This window comes from Electrona antarctica (assembly GCF_951216825.1).
Source record: "Electrona antarctica genome assembly, chromosome: 18".
Lineage (NCBI taxonomy): Eukaryota > Metazoa > Chordata > Actinopteri > Myctophiformes > Myctophidae > Electrona > Electrona antarctica.
In genome coordinates, this window is record NC_136799.1 from 44605432 (window position 1) to 44611009 (window position 5578).

Below are 5578 nucleotides of genomic sequence, written 5' to 3' on the forward strand. Positions count from 1 at the left end.
GCCTCTCAACAGCAATCTTAGATTTTGCGCCCTACGTTTTTTATTTATGCATTTTACTGTTGAATGTTTGAGATTAACTCCTGTGTGGGAAAAGTGTCTTTTTGCGATGGGTACAAGTACAACCCACGACCTGTGGCTCACATAGACAGAAGCCACCATGCTCTCTGAGAACCTCCTCAGCTTTCCATCTCTTTCCAGTGTTGCTCCAGACTGAAAGTAGAAGGAGCTCAAAGCTGGGTTTGAACTCACAACCTCACATAGACTTTGCCTTAACACTGGGAGCCACTGAGCTCATAGTTGTTGTCTCCACCAGGCCGGAGGCATGGGGAGAGAGTATGTTTTGCACTCCGTCCGTGTGTGTGTCCGTCCGTCCGTCCGTCCGTCCGTCCGTCCGTCCGTCTGTTACCAGCTAATCTCCGGCACCGTTAACCCGGTCAATGCCAAATTTTGCACACACACTCCCTGGATGCCAACGATGAACCTCTGGCCTAAAAATTCCAGAACAACATGTTATAGCGCCACCAGGAGGCCGACTTTTGAAAAACATTTTTTTTAAATTACTCATCCAGATTCTGTCCAAAAATTCCGCAAATCATTACACACTATCTCTATAGTCATGTGTTCAAGACGGATCTGTCCGATATTTCGGATTCCATCATCATTGGTGCACAATTTACGTGAAATCTTTCACAGACTTTCCTACTAGGCTGAAGAATATATCCCACCCTTTTCACATTGGCCTGTTATAGCGCCACCAACAGGTGGAGTTTTGCAAAACACATTTTTGGAACAAAATGCCTCAAATCATCCAATTGCCATCCAAGGCGTAAGAAGAAATGTCACCCTTTTCACATTGGCCTATTATAGTGCCACCAGGAGGCCACAACCTGACCTGCCCTGGTGTGGTGGAGACCTGTGCCCTGACCAAAAAAGAGTCTTCTATTGCATTGTACTGGAACTGTCTCTGTATGGAGCCAGCTGGTGGCTGGCATATATCAAGGTCAAGGTTAACTTTATTGTCCACTAGGGAAATTTGTCTTGGGCCTCACTCACATTTAAGACACACGCAAGACAAGACACACATGTGTCCTGTGTCTTCTGTGTGTGTGTTATGGCCGCCTCAATGCATTTCCAATGGGAGTCACATGGTTTGAAGACCCAACCTTGTTGCATGGGGGGGGGGGCTTTTGAAAATAGCCAAACTACAAGCTCACAGTGCGTCGCAATGCCACACATTGTGAGTCTGTAGATCTTCTATTTTCAAAAGATCTTTAGACCTTTTTTGTAAAACAGGACATTCTGCACAGTGTTGATTTCGTCGACTAAAACTAAACTCGTCGACTACCTTTTTTCACTGACAAAAACTAAATAGAAACGAAATGAAAACTAAGCTATGATGACTAAAACTAAGACTAAATATATCGACAATTTTGTCAATAAATAAAAACTAGACTAAAATGTTAGGAAGGGACTATAGTGGACAAGAGGTCATTTTACACTTGGTTGCATGCTGAAAATAGCTGATCTACAAGCTCACACCGTGTCGCAGCGCGATGCGTTGTGAGCTTGTAGATCGGCTATTTTCAGCAAGAGTAAAATCAGCCATTACGACGGCATCAAGGCCCGCCAAAATACATTTTAGTCGACTAACTTTGCACATTTTATGCACATTTACAATAATTATTAAAATAATAATAAATTCTAAATTTGGGGGGTATCTTTCACAATAATGAATAAAACATGTTTTAGACATTCTAATGATCACAAAAAAAAACATATATTACAGTTACTTTACTTGCTTTTATCAGGGTTAAAGGTCAAAGGCCATAGGTAAAAAAAAGAATCAAAATTGAGAGTCCAGAGACTTTTAATTTGTGTGAATTTCATTTATATGCAAATATCATGACCAATGGCATTGCAATGAACATCAATGATGATGTTTAGGTGAAAAAAGAACATAAAAAATATATATAATAATAATAATAAACTTTATTTGTATAGCACCTTTCATACATAAATGCAACTCAAAGTGCTTCACAGGGCAGTACATAAAAATAGCAATAAAACACAGGCAAGCAGTTAGACGGATAAAACAATGGTAAAGAGCAAACAACAAAAAAAGCATAAAAACATAGATGGACGAGAAACAAAGCACACCGCAAAAGGTCAGAATAGAGAACTCAACTAAAACTAAAACTCAATTAAAAGCAAGAGTAAAAAGGTGAGTCTTGAGTTGAGCTTTAAAAATGTCTACAGAGGGTGCGTGTCTAAGTTGAAATGGAAGTCGATTCCAGGCTGTAGGCCCATAGAAGCAGAAGGCTGCTTCACCATACTTTTTTGTAGACATTCTTTCAGGCACTTCAAGCAGGCCAGCAGTGGAGGACCTGAGGGGGCGGTTAGGAACGTATCTGGGTAGGCATTCGCGGAGGTATGAGGGTGCAAGACCGTTTAGGGATTTATAAACAAGTAAAATAATTTTAAAATCAATCCTAAAAACCACCGGGATATGAATGAATTAATGAATTAAAATATGTTGTATTATTGGTGTTGCAGGGTTAAGTACATTTTGATGTCGATACGCTTGTACTTTTACTCAAGTACATTTTAAATTCCGTACTTTTTCTAAATTGCAGTATTGGTACTTTTACTTAAGCAAAACAATTGAGTACTTTTTCCACCACTCCGGAGTTGTCGTAACTCTGTCTTATACTCTATATATGGCTCTGATCACAACATGGGGGGGGGGGGGGGGGTTGGGGGTGGGGGGGATATGCTGTGGTGCGAGATGACGTGTGTGTGCGTCGCCATGTGTTTCTGCTTCCAGAAGCTTCAGTCCCCCCCCCCCAGACATGGCCAGACGTGGCTGCCTGCTAGCAATCAGGCATCATCTGAGTCGTAGCAACAGATCTTGGTTCCGTTTAGCCGCTGCCATGTTTTATGGTTTCATATAAAAGAGGTGACTGACAGTAGCGCTCTCGACTCAGACCACGATAACAACAACTGCGTGCATGCCGCCAGGAAGACCCGAGCCGGAATATTGCCCCGATACGGAACTGGAATCAATTTTGTGCACGTGCTATGAAACAGTGGTTCTCAAACTTATTCTTTTCTCGTGCTAACACACACACACACACACACACACATCTGGATGATTTTTCAAAAACGCTGTGAGCTTGTATATCTGCTATTTTTGAGGGGCGCCAGCCTGTCTTAATGCCCAGCGTTGTGCGTGCGTGTGTACCCCATAGCCATGCATGTGCAGCGATGATGATTTGATTGGCCGAGGGCTTAAAAAGTAAGGACAGAAAAGACGCCAAAAGTGATTGGCCAGAATGTGATGGTGTATGATCTATGATGATACGAGTGCCCCTCACTTCACACAGGTGTGATTTTTCTTTAAATACCCACGGTATAACACATTTAGTTGGAGACCCCCTAGTGGAACCCCAAGGACCCCTGCATGGGGAAGCCCTGGGGGTCCCCAGACACTTAGGATGGGTAAATGCAGGGGACAAGTAGGCCGGGAGTGGCTTATTGTCTGTATCAGCCGGTAACACATATAAAATGCATTTATCAAGAAACATGCGTAAGCTAAGAACGTAACTAGAACATATCTATATAATGACACTATACATATTAACTATACATATATACTATACTATGCTATACATATGTACTATGACTACATACAATGCAATTACTGTGCTGTCTACATGACATGCTATAAGTCTGTTTCAAATGCTATCTAAGTCTAAAAAGTGCTATCTAAGGGGGTAGGATAAGTGCTATGGGCCATGATGGAGTCTGAAAAGGTGGGTCTTCAGACTACGGCGGAAGATTGGGAGTGATGCTGCAGTTCTGATTGCAACAGGGAGTGCATTCCACAGTTTTGGGGCCAGAAGGGAGAAGAGTTTGGGACGTGTGGAGCGTTGTCCCGGCGTTTTCAGTGAGGGTACTTCCAGCTTTCCTGCGTTGGCTGATCTGAGTGCGCGGGAGGGTTTGTAGGGTTCAATCATGCTTGCAAGATATGGGGGAGCCATACCTTTGGTTGCTTTGAATGCCAGCATCAGAGTTTTGTATTCTGTGCGGGCAGCGACTGGGAGCCAGTGCAGGGAGCGGAGCAGGGGGGAGACATGTGAGAATTACAATGTGCTAGACCCCCTGGGAGATGTAGTCTGTCTCCGTTACAATGTGCTAGACCCCCTGGGGGATGGAGTCTATCCCCGTTACAATGTGCTAGACCCCCTGGGAGATGGAGTCTGTCCCCGTTACAATGTGCTAGACCCCCTGGGAGATGGAGTCTGTCCCCGTTACAATGTGCTAGACCCCCTGGGAGATGGAGTCTATCCCCGTTACAATGCATGCGCTAGACCCCCTGGGAGATGGAGTCTGTCCCCGTTACAATGTGCTAGACCCCCTGGGAGATGGAGTCTATCCCCGTTACAATGTGCTAGACCCCCTGGGAGATGGAGTCTATCCCCGTTACAATGTGCTAGACCCCCTGGGAGATGTAGTCTGTCTCCGTTACAATGTGCTAGACCCCCTGGGAGATGGAGTCTGTCCCCGTTACAATGTGCTAGACCCCCTGGGAGATGGAGTCTATCCCCGTTACAATGCGCTAGACCCCCTGGGAGATGGAGTCTATCCCCGTTACAATGCACTACTAGACCCCTTGGGAGATGGAGTCTATCCCCGTTACAATGCGCTAGACCCCCTGGGAGATGGAGTCTATCCCCGTTACAATGCACTACTAGACCCCTTGGGAGATGGAGTATATCCCGTTACAATGCGCTAGACCCCCTGGGAGATGGAGTCTATCCCCGTTACAATGTGCTAGACCCCCTGGGAGATGGAGTCTATCCCGCTGGTATAGACTCCCAGCGGGAGTTATTGTCATGATTTGTCAACTGGGCTGTTCGACCGAGGCTTAAATAGTCTTTAACCCATTCAGACCTGAGGACGATTCTACAAATGTCTTCTAAATCCTGACAGTTTTCTGAGAACCCCTATGTTTCTATATCAGTCATTCTCAAACATTTTCATGTCAAGGACCGCCAAAAATATATGTATTTGCCGCGCTATACGAGCTTGTAGATCTGCTATTTTTCAATAGCTAAAGTATATAACTTAGTTGAATAAATACTTTTCGACGACGAGGAAGGAGGAGGAGAGCGCATGCAGCGCGGCCGAGGCGGCGAGGAGGAAACAGAACCAGATTGTTGGGGAGATCTGGGAGGTATTACCCAACAACACAGCAGCACCTGGCTGCCCCGCCCCGCCCCGCTCCGGGGTAACCCAATCTAAAAGCTTAACTCCGTCTAGCTACCGGCGGCGGTGGTCTCTCTCCTCCGCTCCTCTCTCCAGGCCCCGATCAACCCACTCAACCCCCCCCACCCTAATCCAGCACAGGTGCCAAAGAGCCCAACAATATACTATATATATATATATATATATATATCACGTAGAAAAACATCACAATATACATCAGAAGATAAGGAAAATAAAAACAAAGAATACAATACAATACAAGGAATGTGAAATTACATATAGGTTTACGAATAAAAAGCTAAAACAAATT